General features: G+C 43.7%; 1 protein-coding gene across 3 annotated transcripts in view; it reads right to left on the reverse strand.

The window, feature by feature from the left end:
* The window catches only part of MAP1A (microtubule associated protein 1A), an 80,930-nt gene that overhangs the window by 42,124 nt on the left and 23,055 nt on the right, over positions 1-15,751 (reverse strand). The window contains exon 1 of one of the 3 annotated variants that reach the window (XM_030014507.2): positions 5,663-5,790. The exons of the other annotated variants lie outside the window; for them this stretch is intronic. The gene's annotated coding sequence lies outside the window, so the exon portion shown is untranslated. Of the gene's footprint in view, positions 1-5,662; positions 5,791-15,751 lie in introns of those variants that run through there. 3 annotated transcript variants of the gene reach the window in all.

Raw genomic sequence — 15,751 nt, forward strand, 5'->3', positions numbered from 1 at the left:
AAATCTAGCAACCAGGAACTGGGCCAAAACACAGATTGTGCTCATACCTACCAGCCTGCAAGCTGGCTCTTCAAAAAGATGATCAAAGTGACAGAGAACCACCCTATCCAATGTTTTTCCACCATGGAAAGGAGTCATATTTGTTTGAAGCCATTTACTTCTTATATGGCCTGGGTAGTGTTCGAATTTCTGTCCAAGTACTGCAACTTACCCCTCTTAAACCATTTTAGGAAGCTTTTCAGAACATAAATCTAGTCAACCAGAAGGTAAATAAATCCCTGTCTTCTTGCCTACTTCTCCTCTAACATAGCTATTAGCACCTTGAGTGCTTAATGACAGACTGACATTCCTCAGGCAACATGCGAAAGAGAGCTACTAATGGCCTTTCCTTCTAGTTTTCTCCTTAATCATTTAAGAATTTGGCACTGGAGCTTAACAGAGGGTGGCACAGGCGAGATGGTTGGATCCCAGTGAAATAAAGATTAGCTACAGCAAGTGCAAAAGCAATTAACTTAATCTCTTAACTTGAAAGTCAATAGAGGAAACAAATGATCCAGACTTGTCAGTTATGCTGCCATGCTTTTTTAGCACAATCTATTTGTAGCTATAGCATGTTGTGAAAAACAGCACTAAGCTTTTTACAGCCTTCATCTTTTCACTGGAAACAACCAAAAGCACTTTTCTCAAGACTACCAAAATACATGAAAAACAGAGCTAGCAAATGCCAGCCCACCCATGCAGTGGTACCGTGCAGCTTCTGGACAAATCTCCAGGTGAGAGCTAAGGCTATAGCTTGTGCTTCTTATGTCCTGCCAGCTGGCATTTCTATTTTCTTACCATGGCCAGTGTCCCAGAGGCAGGAATGGACTCTCCTTTCCAACCTTAGAACAGTTACAAGAGTTTCAGATCAGGTATTCTATGAACATATTCAATAACAACCATTTATTAGGCCACTGCTGCCTGGGGCATTTAGTTGACTCCCAGGGGAGTGAGAAGAGGCTCAGCCTTTTGCATAGGAGGGGTCTGAAACTGTCTTGCTGTGTCTAAGGTCTGTGATTTGTTTTCACCTTTGCTTCACACTAAAGACAAGGAGATAGATTTCCACATGCCTGACTGGTGACTATAGATGCGTTCTCTTCCTGTTGTACCTTCTTCTCCAGGATCTCAAAAGGTAGTACAAATTTACAAAAGATGTCTTGTTTCACAGAATGCCAGAGACACAAAGAACCTTACATACCTGGTCGAACTGTGAACCCAGGGCCCTGAGGTAGGTTCTAGTAAATTGCCAGAGACTTTGATGCTTCACAAGAAGGCTCATGAAAGACAATATGTGCAAAGAGACACACAAGTTATTCAGTAGGACATACTGATAACAGACATGCATATTAAATCCTACCTACTCTGTGACTTACATGCCTCCTTCCATTTGAGATTCTCAACCTTCATCCTGTTAGAGGAAATAGCCATGCCTTTACTTTCAAAAGCAAAAAAAGGGCTCACTCATTTCTTTCAAAACACAGATATTGGGGTGATGATGCTTTTCAGAAAGGTAGAATTGAATCAAAATTGCATTCCCCATTAAAAAGAAAATCCAAGCCAGTACTATTCCATACACTTGAGGGATTGGTCCAGCAAGACTTAAAGGCCTGTCTCAGGAGAACTAAGAACCTGCTGGCCAAGGACACCAATGCTCAAGTTCATCTGTGAATAAAGCCTCGGAAGGACAGAGATTTCCTGAAGAGCTGGATACACAACTAATTGTTCCATTAGTACTAACTTTTGAGATCCTGGAGAGGAAGGTAGACTCGGTGATCTTAAAGGTCTTTTCCAACCTAAATGATTCTATGATTCTAAGGTGCAAGAGGAGAACTGATCTCCTCTGTCCTTAGCACATGTAGAAATTAATCTCCATTTCTTTAGTATGAAGCAAATGTAAAAACAAGCCACAGAGCTTAGGCACAGCAAGGCATGGAATTAACGAAGACTGCTTTTTGTGTGTCCACCCTGCACTGTCCCACTGCAATAACTGTAGCTCCCTCCATGTTCCCTGCAGTCCACTGCAATATCCACAGTTCCTCTCATGAGTCATAACTAACAACTGGTCAAGTGGCAGCACGCTTGGAGATAGAAGTGCACTGTCTGACGGGTGCTGTGTAAGTGGTGACTACCCAGATGGCAGGCCAAACAGAACGTGTACTGTCCTAGTGAAGGCACCAATTCGGATCACTCTCCTCTACTGGCCCACCAGTTTTCACAAAACTTAGTAGAAACTTCTTACTTTTAATGCCTTGGCAGAAGGGAAAGTGCTTACTCCAGACAAACAGAAAGCATGTGTATTTGTAAGAGGAATTCATACTACTCAGCCAAGCACCTCTAAAGGGATGGAGAAAAAACTAATACAAATTGAGGAGTTAGAACCAAAGTAGCTCAATACTTTATACTTATCTGTCAACAGCTACAAGGCTTGGGCTGGAGTCCAGAAAGACAGGGTCCTGTAGCTAATTCGGGATTTTTGAGGGGAAAAAAAATAAATCATCTTTTTCCACCTCAGTAAATTATCCCCAGAATAATTTCTAAACATTCATTTACGCATAACTTACTCCCTTTTCTCCCATACACAGTTACTGAGCTGATGGATAGTCTCTATCACCTCCCTTTCTTTCCCAGGTACTTTTGCCTAATGAATACTTCACAGACTAGCAGATACACCCTTCATTTTGAGCTAGCCACTACTGTCAGGTCCCTGTATGCTAACCAGACAATCTCGTCTTCTTTGGCCACCCATAGCATCTCCTTTCAAGGGCCTGGAGGTCTCTCTCTTTTACCCATCAATTAGTAGTGGAAAGCCTGTGACAATGCACATAGCACACTTGGCTGTTCTAGCCAAGTGGCCAGAAGTAGCACCCACTAGGATCTCTGTACTCAGACACCTATCACAAAGATATATTACTGGATCCTTATTTGGCTCTCAGTTTCTTCTTTTGTGAGATGCAGTCATCCCAGGAGTGACCTAGGATGGTCTGTGTATGAACATGTACAAAGAGCACAAGATCATGTCCCACAGAAGCTTACACTGAGGAACCCCTCTTCCACCCTTACTCTGGTGTCCAGCCATGCTCCTTTGAATGAGACACACTGCACCTCTTGTTCATGTACACACAGCTTCCTTGCTTTCCCCAAAGAGAGCCTGTGCTGGCTATTGCTCACCACGCTCCTGTGCTCAAGTCCATCATCCATTTACCACCACATCTGCTGAGGACGTGACTCAGGTATGCCAACAACACAGACATGAGGAAGAGTGGTAAAAAGACATGACAGGACATGGATTGTTTTGTCAGGAAAGATACTACTGCAAAGCTACACAGCTCTCTGTCTGCAGAATGTGAGCAGGGCGGAGGATCTGACAGCCTGGCCTTGTCAGATTGCAGGAAAGGAAAGGAGGGGAGGAAAAAAAACTGCCCGGCCTGTACACGATAGCTACTTGCTGGAGAAAGTGTAAGGACAGACATGCAGTCTGGATGCAGCCAACCAGTATGGAGTCATCAAGGAGATAGGGAGGGTACTGACCTTATACAGCAAAAGGCCCCCTGCCCCATCAGAAGACAGAAGAATCCCTGTCATTCTGGAACAGTGCCCAGCCTGCAGGGCTTTTCACAGTGGAACCAGAGCTACTTGGAATAGAAACAGCCTCGTCTCTGAGATCAGAGAGTTTAAAACGGAGCTTGTTTTTCTGCAGTCATAAGCCAGCAGGCACCAGCTGCAGAATTTGCCGCAGTGTGTGTGTGCGCGCGTGTGTTTCTGCGTGTGCTAGTGTGCAGCAGCCACGCTCCTCCCCTTCAAGCTCCCTGTGTGATAAATGTGTCCACCTCCCTCCTTCCCCTCCCTACATCACTGACAGTCCCAGTCTGATCGCTCTCAGCCCCCTCTCTTCTCTATTAAGAAAGCTTTTGTTGGCATCACTACTGACTTTTTTTCATTGCTCCCTCCCTGGTCGACGAGGTTTCCCTCTCCTCCTTCTCCCTCTTACCCAAAACAGCAGTATCTGACAGATATTCATGGTCATGTACCCTGGTCTATGCAATGTGCCAAACCCTGCTCTAGCTCCTCTAGCTCTGGACCCTGAAGATAAAAGGCCCTATGTTGCAACACTTCAACACATTTTAGCATTAGTGTACAGATGATTTAACACTTTTAACAAGTTGTTTGCTGGTGGCAACACTGAAAGATGCCAAAGATACCCTACGAAAATAGAACCCCGTGTGTCTGTGGACTGCAACGGTGCCATCGTCACACTTTACCACTGGTGATGCCGGAAAGATAATCATAAAGGGAGAAGCTGGCCACTTATACCTCTGTGGTACATGGGAAATAGAGCAGGGTAAGGGATGACAAAGGACCACCAGTAGGAAAAAGAAAGCACTTTCCTGTTCTCATTTCTAAAGCGCAAAATCCCTCCCTATAGCCCACCAGGATGAAAATCAGCTCCAAGCCTGGCCACCTCTCCTCTCCTCTGCTGCCCTAGAAAGGCTGCATCACTCAGCTTTTACAAGAACCTTCCCTTTTTCCTCCCCCACTAACTGGATGCCTTTGGATGCTTTTTGGCTTCCTGTAGTGGAAGAATGTAGTGTTGAGCAGCTCGAAGCCAGACTTCAGCTACTTCAAGACTACTCATGTGTGGGTGTGCAGCACCAAAGGAAAGAGAAATTGCAAAAGGGGCCCTGTGTCTCTCTTCCATCTAATCAGCTGCATGACAGTCCACCTTAACAACCCTCCCCCCTCCTGACTGGCATTAGCCTCATTCCAGCATCAGCACGGAGCTGAACAGTGATACAGACATTAATACTGGCTTTCACCAAGCCTTGCCCAAAGACAGCGTCTGTGAGATGCCTTGTGCCACCTCCTCCCTCCTCCAGTAGCACACCATCTTCAGGAAAGACCATACTAGGATAAATCATGATGCTGCAGGACTCCTTAAGCCCCTGACAGGCAGAATATCTTCTCCAGATTCTTCTCTAGACCCATCTTCATACATCCTTCTCCGTGTTTGAGCTAATGACACAAGTGCAGTAAACAGCTGAGCAGCTAGGGAATTCGGTTTCTGTTCCTATACTCAGGACACAAGCAGCTGAGAAGGGGCGAGGTCCTCAGATCATAAAAAAAAAAAGCTCCATCTGCAGCCACCTTTCCCTCTTGTCACTAGTCCTTTCCCCCTCAGCCACCAGTCAGCCACCCCCCCTGCTCCAGTAGGATCAAATTCCAAGGAAAGAAAACCGCATCTGCTACAGACTGCTCCGCAAAGATTTCCTCACCTGCTCCTCTGCAAGGGCAGAGCACACCCAGCAACTCACCCCCGGAGACAAGGCAGAGGAGAGCAAGAGAGCCTGGTCAGGGCTAAGTCTGCTTGCCAGGTATCTAAATTTACAGTCGCCTCCCCCAGAATAACCCGTCCTCCCCTGCTCGACCAGCTTTCCCCAAAGAAACAAACAGCATCAGAGCAAGAACAAAGCCAGTGCTGGCCGTCTCAGTCCCGCACCCGCCCCAACCCCCCGAACAGTATTGGGGGCTTCTCATGGCTGACCGCTACCAACGCCCCCCACTGCCCGCCCCAAGTCCTGGAGCCTCCGGGTCGGGCTGACAGGGTAGGAAAGGAACGTGCACGTACCATCCTGTCCTGGGGTGAGCGGCCCATGGAGCAGCAGCCGTTGCCGGGGCGCCCGGAGAGCCGCAGATGCACAGGCACAGCCCGGGCTGCGGAGAGCAGCTGCTGTGTCAACGCGAGCTGAGGGAGGAGCTGCCAGCCCCCCCCCGACACCCATCCACAGTGCGCAAGGCTGACTTAACCCTCTGCGGGCTGCAGGCTCCCGAAGCACCCCGGAGGCAGGGCCCCGGCGCGGGCCCGCCCCCGGCAAGGCCAGCGCGGCCGCTGGTCCCGGCGTGCGGCAGCCGGCTCGGCCTGGCCCTGCACCGAGGCAGGCCGACTGCCGCAGAGCCTGGGCTACCGCGAACGCCGCAACTCTGGCCAGCGCTGCCAAGTGCGGGAACTGGGCAAACTCCTGCAGACGTATGGGTTCCCGTGCCATCGGAACGGTTTCTTCCAACAGCCTACAGCCAGGCTACCCCTCACAGGAGCGCGCCAGAGGGGCTGCACTCCCCATCTCGTCCGAGGGCGGCTTTGGTTTAAGAAGTTACTCTTGAACTGGAACCTCATGCCTGGCTCCAACTGCAGAGCAGCTCCTCCAGTTAAAGACAAGCAACGTGAAATACCAGGCCCAGCATCAGCAGCCTGGCTGCGGATAGTTGTGCCTAGTATAGCATACCCAGTGTCTGGCTGCTAGTGAACAGGGAGGTGGCAATGCTGATCTCAGATCCTATCGAACAGATAACAGAATTCGAATGAGCGATACATGAATGCCAGCAACCTGACCTCTGGAGACCTATTTCCAGCACCATTTTCAGATAAATGTTTAAATCATTTTCTAAGAACCTTGCAACTCGCTTCATAACCAGTATCAGTCTCTGGCTCATTTGACCTCCAAGGCACTTGACGGAGAAGCATGTTCCTGTTCTGCTGGGTTTATGCCTAACAGTCCAGCATTGGAATATATAGATTACACCATGGCATGCTAGTTGCCAATAGTGACCTTTTTTCATAGCAAGCACTGAAATCACTACCAGTGCCCTGCTTGCTTTACACAAGATCCTGGCTTACTTTTAGATTCCAGGATTAACTGTGAAAGCTGGAGATGTCCTGCCTGCCCTGCAGCAAGTCTCCCTCTCAGTGATCTTCCAAGGGCTGTCAGAGACAATGGAACACTCAGGAATAAAAATATCACAGAATTTTGATGAGTTAAAAAAAAATAAATAGAACCTTCTCTTCTGTAGCTTTCGGATGATGCCAATCAGTGGCAAACATCTGTGAACCTCAGAAAAAATTAATGCACTGGAATCAAACGTCTTAGATTTCTGCATGTTTTGAACTGGTAACACATCCACATCTTAACACCCTATTTAAAAAGACCAAAGATGAAAAAATTCTCAAGGTACAAACTATTGAAAAAATAGTCCCATGCTATGGGAGCTGCTGAACTGCTCCATTACATCTGTGACATCCCAGTCTTCTCCTTGACTGTTCCAACACACAGGCAGTAACACCAGCTACTTGATGATGCCAGTTAGTCTACTGCGGTGGCTGGAAACAGCTCCCAATAGGCTGGAGCCTCTGTGGCGAGCACTAGGAAAGAACAGAGCCTTCTGGATTCTGCTTTCACCTCCAACACAAAAGTCACTGCAGGGAGCAGTTCTGTAGATCCTTGCCCAACCACTCACTTGACAGTCAAATCAGACAACTAACAAACAGATGGTAAGGGACACAGTTCTCCAGTCACCAGAATCATCAGTACAGCATAACTTCCCAGCCACAGGAATACAGCAACAATTGCAATGAAGTGACTGAGCGCTTCTTTTTAATATACACCTTTGTATTGTTAAATCCTGGGACAAAGTGTTGGAACGTTCTCAGAAAGATCTGCAGCAAGGCATACTGGCCTTCCAGTGACCCAGAGGGGCAGCCAGTTCTGGACACCAATATAAACACAGGTAATGGTCAACACTTTTGAGTACAATTCTCAACTGAGATACTTAAAAGGGGTTCATCTTTGGAAATAAAATGAGGGTTCAGTCTGAAACCAGCTTTTTTGGGTGAAAAAGCTTGGGTTCTGAAAAGGAGTACAAGTTCCTGCCACCTTCTTTGAAAGAGGGCAGAGAGCTGATATTAACTGAGTAAAGCTGACCTTTTTTCTGTTTTGGAAAGTGAAAGGGTTTTTTGAAATATGTACTACATAATACGGAATGAGAATCTATGGATTTACATTTGTTTAATTCAGGAACTAATGGATTGAGTCCACTGGAAACTACAAAGACTATCTAAAGGTAAAAGCTCCTTTGGATTTATGTCAGTGCTGGGATTACAATGAAAAACAGTTCTATATTATGCTGAAGGAAGGGCCACAGCAGAATGGCTACAGCCACCCGTTGACACTAGGATCTTAACATTCAGTTCAGTATCTGCTGAGCACTACATGCGACTTCAGCAGTCTTGTCATCATGGCATTCATAGACCAATGATCATAGAGATGTGGAAAAGTAAATCACTGCATAGATCGGACTGGGAGTGTCCCATCTGTGGCTGCAGAAAGGCTCAGCTCCCCACCCCGCAGACAATCATGTGGAATGGAAGAATTCCAAGTTCCACTTCAACAAAACGTTTGCCTCAAAGAGCAGAAGCAAGTCTGCTTGCCGGTCCTAGGCTCTTTCATGCTGCTGCTTCCTGGTGCTGTTATAACTAGTTCTATTAGTTGTAAGGTAATGATCAATCATTTCAGTCAATTTGGTTTGATAGTTTTAATTTAAAATTTAATTTAATTTAAAAATCAGCAGCTCAAAATAGAGCCCACCACACCTCCATGCATTCTTTATTCCTGCCTGTAAAGAGTGGAGAAGACACAGAAAAGCCCATTCCATAGCATACCTGTGCATCCCTACTCCCTCATCTGACAAAGTCTGGTCTCAAAAAACCTTCTCATGAGCCTTAATCCTTAAGAACTTTAGAATGGGAACAGCGGATGAGGCCATGAGCCCATCTAGCCCACAGGCATGAGTGGACAGCTAGGGAAAGGGCATAAAAGACATGACAGATTGACATACCTCCAGTTACATCTCTCAGCTCCCAGCAGATGCCCACACTCACCAACAAAGGTTGTTTCTGCATCTTTATGTAGAAATTTCATGAGCTTCTCTATTGCTTTCTGAACCTATGTATACTTCTGAACTCTGTGGCAACTGTTTAGCGATGCATCATGTGTAAGGATCACTTCCTCTTGTATATTTGGTTTCTAACTTCTGCTTAGTGATTTCATTTGTTACTCCCTAATTCTTAAGTTATGATGGGAAAAAAAGAATAATTTCCCATTAACCTTCACTAGAGCATTTTTATTCTCATATCTGTCACATTGCTCTTCCACTGCCTTTTCTATAAGGTGAGAACTGCTAGGTTTGGTTTTTTTATTTGGTTGGTCGGTTGGTTTTTAAGTGTCCTCTTGTAGTGAAGCCTTTTTGATCATCCTTATCGCTTTTCTGATGTTACAATATTCTTTCTGAGACAGGGAAAGAGGGAGAGGGACCAGAACTGCACAAGACATTCAAGAATCAAAAGCACTATACACCAACATAAGGGCATAATGATGTTTTCTATGGTGTTTTCTACTGTTCTAATTTCTAATATTACATTTGCTTTTTGAATGTAGCTGAGCATTGAGATTGCTGCTACTCTTTAAGCCAGCCCTTGATGTAGTGACCATCAATAACTTCAAATCAGCAGCCAGCTCTGTTATTTCAGCATTGACACTATACTCCAAATCATTTATGAACATGTCAAACAGCACAAGCCCCACACAGATCCAGGGCATGTTGCTTGTGACGGTGATGCTGGTAAGAACGTCCCTCACTAGGATAAAGAGCAGCATCAGGATAACATCTGCCAGTATGCATCTATTCACTGAGAACACAAGTATAACGCTAATTTTAGTGTTCCCCAGGTCCTTCCAAGTCCTTTTAAAAAGTGTCCCATGTTCCATGTTTTTTTCTTTGGTATCCTGAAGACATTTATGTTGATCCTTAATATAACAACTGTGGAATAGCACATTCAATCTAGCTTTAGAAAACATTTTAGCCACCAGTTAGCAAAAGCTTACTGATTTCCGTGAAATCATAGAAGAGGAAATCTATTGTAGTGTACTCCCTGTATACTACTACCCCCACACAAGACAAAAGTGGGCTGGCTCCACTTTGATGGCTTTTTTTTTTTTTGTCCATATGTATACTGGTTATATTTGCCCCCCCTGCTATTCCTCAAACATGAATATATTACCTTTGCTGTCTGTGCTCCCAGCCTTCTCTGCTTATCTTATCATCACTTCAGACTCATTTTCTCATCCCCTGTGCACCACAACAGATATTCTTAGAAACAGAGATCATTATAACTATCTATTGTGCTTGACATCCCACTATAACCAGTATAACACAAGCTAGAGAGGTTTGCACAGTCAAGTGAATAAGGAGTCAGAAGTAAAGAGCAAAGTAAATGGGTGGGGATGCAGAATGACTGCAAAACAAACATGCAGTCCCCATTTTCAGCTTAAAGATGTACAAGGTGAGCAAAGGATATTACCTAAAGGTGCTGCTTTGCAGCAGTGCTGAGGACAAAGCAAGAGGATATATTTGCTACTACTGCTACATACAAACTAGGCTTCTTAATATTAGAATTAATATCACCCACTTAAGTGTAAGAACTGCCCAGGTGGCAGCCTACAGGTTGGACCTGGTGTACAGGATAATTTCATCCAGCCTACAGTTTTTCATGTCTTTCCTAATAAACCTACAACACTGAGACACATGTCTATGTCACTCCAGAGAGCAGTGCAACTGGTGCAGGAAGGAAGGGAGGGGGGTTAGATAGCCTTGGTCTAGACCTGGTCTATGGTGGAAATTGTGTTGCCATTAGTAGATTTTTCAGAGTACTTCAGGATCACAGCTCCCCACTACCACATACAGGAAGGGCATACACACCAGGACATTTCATACAGTGACACACAACTCTGCAGCCTTTTCCTTTTCTATGCCCATTACAATGGTAACCAAATTCAGCCCCTAGCGGGATATTCAGGGCAGCAAGATCTCCTTCTGTGTTGATTTTTTTATATTGACATAACATATTCTATTTCAAGCAGCAAAATAAGATTTGATACAACTGTCTAAACAGGACATTTACTGATATTAGTAATTGTTCCAAAATCCCTCCCTGTTAACAGTCATGCAAGTACACTTTTAAGCATGAACTAGTCTGATGTCCTTAACTGTATTAAAACTTTCTGAATATGTGAACAGGCCAATTTGTTATCTTCCATCCATGATCTTGTTTTATAAGGAAACGATATTGTTTCAACAATATCATATCATGCTCTTATCTCTTTTGCCTCAAAATCTCTGTATATGTCATAAAAATTTGGCGTCTTCCAATTGCTATTGAGAACTTACATCAGAAATAGTTATCTCCATGAAATTCATGACTGGAGGTTGATGCATCTACTGTCTTTAATTTACCTTTCACCTTCTGCTCTTGGTTATGTGTTCAGGCCCCAGCAGCCAGGAATGCATCTTTTTGTACTTTGCAAGTGGTTTTTTACACAGAAAAATTACTTATGAGGCATGGTGGTTTTCATAAAGCACAGTTCTTGGGCATATATGTACTGCTTGACCAGCAAGACACTTACTCAAAGCCGAAGAGGTTCTTAAAACAGCTGCTGCCTTTAACATGCATCAGTTATTTAAGTGGCCTAAAAAGCCTCCTGCACAGCAATTCTTTGAGGCAGCCCTCCTGCCTTCATGTGATCAGATAACAGTTGCAGATCACCTCTTCTTTTTAGCTTTTAAAGAAAACAACAAATTATCATTTAGCAAAAAGCCTAAAAATAGCTGTCAAAGCAGAAGAAAAGGGGCACTAATAAGGAAAGCACTTGCTGAACTTCAAGTCTCTTCCAGTTCCTAAAGAGAGGGCACTGAGCTTCTAGTTTCCACTTCCTACCTTCTAAAGCCAGGAAGACCTACAAGGCTATGATCAAGAACATTTCAGTTTCTTCAGTCCTTCAGGAAATCAGGAGATTTGCCTGACAGTTATGGGACATCACAGACCAGGCACCAGGACCATAGAACAGGAGTATACAGAGGCTTAGGATTAAAAAAAACCCCAAACCAAACCAAATTGAGATCAAAACCAACAACAATCCCCCCCCCCCGCCCCCGCAAACCAACAAAAAACCCACACCACAACAAAACCGAAAAAACCCAAACTCAAGAGAAAAACAGTGCTCTTACCAGTAAGAGGTAAGGCTCATTGATGTTCAACTCCAAGGACCACTCAAATATTGCTATTTAAAGACACTAGTATCCTCTGATGCAAGGACAGATTTATTTCAACTATTGAATTAGAGAAGAGAGATGGAGTTTTTCTCACTCATGCTGACAAAATAAACTCTTCTCCAATTAGCCAAACAGACAACAGTCACTGAATCAGTATGGTTTGAAACAAAGATCTTGTCTTTTGGCTGAGGAATTCCATTCCCTGTCCACCTTTGAAAAGGCCTCAGAGCTTCCTGGGATGTAAGGTGTAGTTCCCTTCTGACTAGGATATGGAATTAAATATGGAATTAAACTATTAACAATGTGAACACTTATTTCATCACTGCACACCTAAGTCAGTATCACACTGACAAGAATGTTCTGGATCATCAATATTAAGAAGCCATAGACCGGCTATTCCCCCAGGCCTGCAAATATAACAAAAGTGACTTCTTAAAATGTTTTCCTGTTATTTTCAAATTTTAGGGTGCAGCCAGGGTCACGTCTCCATGCTTTTCTCTACCATGATGTTTAAAACATTTTTATGTAAGTGAAGGCTGTGTGTCTTTATGAAATATGAGACCTCCGAGAGCTACAGCTGAAGCATAATACTGAATAGGGCTTACAATACGTGTTGAGTCTAGAGAGGTCGTGCTTCTCTGAACAACAGCTCTGAGTTGCCCACTGTCTTATGCTCAAATACACTTGATTTTCTTCATAACTATAGGCCAAAGGCTTTAATGAGAACAGAGATTCTAATGAACAGTATACTAGCTTCTGAAAAGTGTTGGGATGAAGAATAACCATGGCCTGACCCAGCCATAGCCGTGACACTAATTTGAGTTATATGCTTTTATTAGGAAGGACAGGTATTTCTGTATGTAGTTCTCAATGCACAGAACTCTAACCTCTCCGTTAGTCTGCATCCCAGGCTTGTGAGTTCTCATTACACAAGACTGTCAAAGTAGTTACAAGAGAAGAGGTAGCAGGCTATCACCACAGCATGCTGTGCAGAGAAGACTGCAAAGAAGCGCAAGGAGTTGTTTGCATCCATCCTCTTGGAAGATATTTTTTTTCCTTTGACTATCCAGTTACTGACTTTCACAGACTATCTGCTTTCAGTAAACCAAAAGAACCAATGATTTGTTCAAGTCTTTGGCAAATCACTTCTAAAATCTTCTTGGCTATCCTCATTTCTGTCTAGGCACAGCTATTTTTACTTTTTTCTACAGGCTTTACTAGGATGTTTTTAAAGGATGCTTGGTTTTGCTGAATACTTCTGCATCCTTCTGTGCAACAATTTAATGAGCCTTCCCTACTTCCTATCTGCTTTCTTATTTACAGATATTTGTACCTTTTTATTCTCTATGGTTGCTTAAATTCTGACTAAAGATTTGTTTCCCACTTTTGTCAAGTTTCCTTATTTTTTAAATAACCATTTCTGAAATGAAGTGACACCTTGTTAGTTGTTTGTATATTTCTATTTCAAGGAACCTTTAATCCCTTAAGTATTTTCTTCTTTCAGCTGCTTTGCAGGTCCAATACAGTTACATATTTAGGCTTCTCTTCCTTAATTTGAGAATAATCTTTTCATCTTTCTGATACTTCAGGGCCTAAGGAGTGATTATCTGAGTTTTTGAGAATTAGCTTCTCCTAACTTGCTGTGGTATTTGACAAGTTTATAGGTGGATAGCCCAAGTCATCCATTCCATTTAGTTCTTTATAATTTTCTTCACCAGGTAAGGCTTTACTTTTGTGTTAATAGCATCCCTAATGCAGGTCCAAAGAGACTGTCAGCACCTGTTACCAGCCTCTTTTCCAATCCCTACTTTAAACAAATTCATGAACCCTGTGAGTTTTCTGTGGCAACACTCTGGTCTCTCTTGTCCCAGAAAATAAGGTTTTAAAAATGGTGATCCTAATTTAACTCAGCAACTCAAAAGCTTTAGGGAAAACGACAGAAGATGACCTGTCTAGAACTCTCGGTGGAAAGGATAAAGAGGTTTATAAATCAAGGCTGCGAAACTGGAGCAAACATGAGCAGTACTAAAAGACCAGAAGGAACGTGAAAAGAGGGATTGAGACAAATACTGGGGCACAGTAAGCAAAAGCAGTGTGTCCCCTGCATGAGTGCAGCATGACTCCTTAGCAGCCAAAAGGGTGGCTTAACGTGGCAGAGAGGAAGGAGGGACTAGCATCAAATCCTAGTGATTTCTTAGTGACACTGGGATCAAACCCGAGTGTTTCCCTAATAATACTAACACTGAGTTCAAGGAAAGACTTCTCCAAAAGTGTTCCAAATAAGCAGCATACGTCCACCTGACAAAAAACCCATGCCTTCTACATGGTGTTCAGGATGGCTGTACTTCCTCAGCAGCCTTTGCCAGCATTAGTACCCGATTAGCACCCATAGTCCTGCTCCAGCCAGAGGCACAGCAAAGCTTTCCACATGTCCCAACAGACATCCAGAATTAAGGAGAAGGTGCAAGCCAGGTCTAGCACTGAAAGTAAAAATGAAACGCAACCAAGGTAGTGTCAGAGAAGCTACAAGAGCCAAAATAAGGTGCAAGATTCCTCTTCCTGCAGAGGGTATCTTTTTCTTCCAGACATGTTTAACTGCCTCAGATCACATTCTTTCTCTGAATCATCCAGTAGTCTCTTGTAAAAGGCACCAGCTGCCCTGAGAAGGGTCAGATTCCTGGGAACCTGCTGTGTTAAGTCTGTGTCAAAGGCCAGTAAAAGGCTGCTAACATCCTTATGAAGGAGAGTGCCAGTCCAGAGGCACCAATTCACCAGATGCCCTGTTAGCTATCCAGGTAACAGATGCCATGCTGCTTTATAGAGAGGACACCTGTAGAACAGTTCTGACAAAATCACAACAGGATCCTAGGAGACGGGCAACAAGTGTCAGTGGTAAGTGTGAAGATGATGCAAAGAGAAGGCAAGGAGCTAAGCCTGGCAGACAAACCAAAAGGAAGGCTGGGGAGAGGGCTGAGTAGGATTTAGAATTGGTAGTGGCACAGGTAAAATTTCCAAGACAAAATACATTTGGGAAAGTTGACAATACTCTGAATATACTGCCATGTTTATATGACTCTGTGTCAAAGACTGTAGAGGACTTGCTTAAAAAAAAGGTACAGTTTTTATTAACTCATACCACTCTTGCTTAATTTTTCTCCTCAGTATGATATTTAGATTTGGAAACCAAAATGTTGAAATGCAGGCATTTTTCTGTAAGCAATGCAAAACAGCTCTGCCACATTCCTTGAAGCTGTAGAACCCATAACCTGTCAGGGTCATGCAGATTTAACTGGCATTGTCTGGAGGCTTGTCTCACAATGAATCTAAATCTGAAGACAAGCAAAAAATTCTAAGAAAAACTAACAGCCACAGGATCTAGTTGCTACTACATGCAAAGATATAACCATATGCGATGATTACAAAAGAGGAACTGTTCTTCCAGGCATATTTTAAATTTAAAGAGATAAAATCGTAGTCCCTCCAAATCAGTGCTAGTAAATTGTGTGTATGTTTGGGATATTACAGTTACCAGCTGTTTGCTGCTTATAAGACCTACTAGTCAAAAAACAGAAAAAAAGATGCAAAATAAGCAAATGTTCTTTAGACATCGATCAGATAGGATGCCCATTTTAGGCACTATTCCCTCTTGGGTTTATGTTCTCCTGTAGGATTAGATCAGCACTGCAGCACATGCTTTCTTGCAAGGATGTAGCTCAGATGAAACCAGAAATGAAAAACAAATGGAGGGGAGGAAAAAAAAAATAATAAAAAAAAATCA

This window comes from Aquila chrysaetos, chromosome 5, assembly GCF_900496995.4.
Source record: "Aquila chrysaetos chrysaetos chromosome 5, bAquChr1.4, whole genome shotgun sequence".
NCBI lineage: Eukaryota > Metazoa > Chordata > Aves > Accipitriformes > Accipitridae > Aquila > Aquila chrysaetos.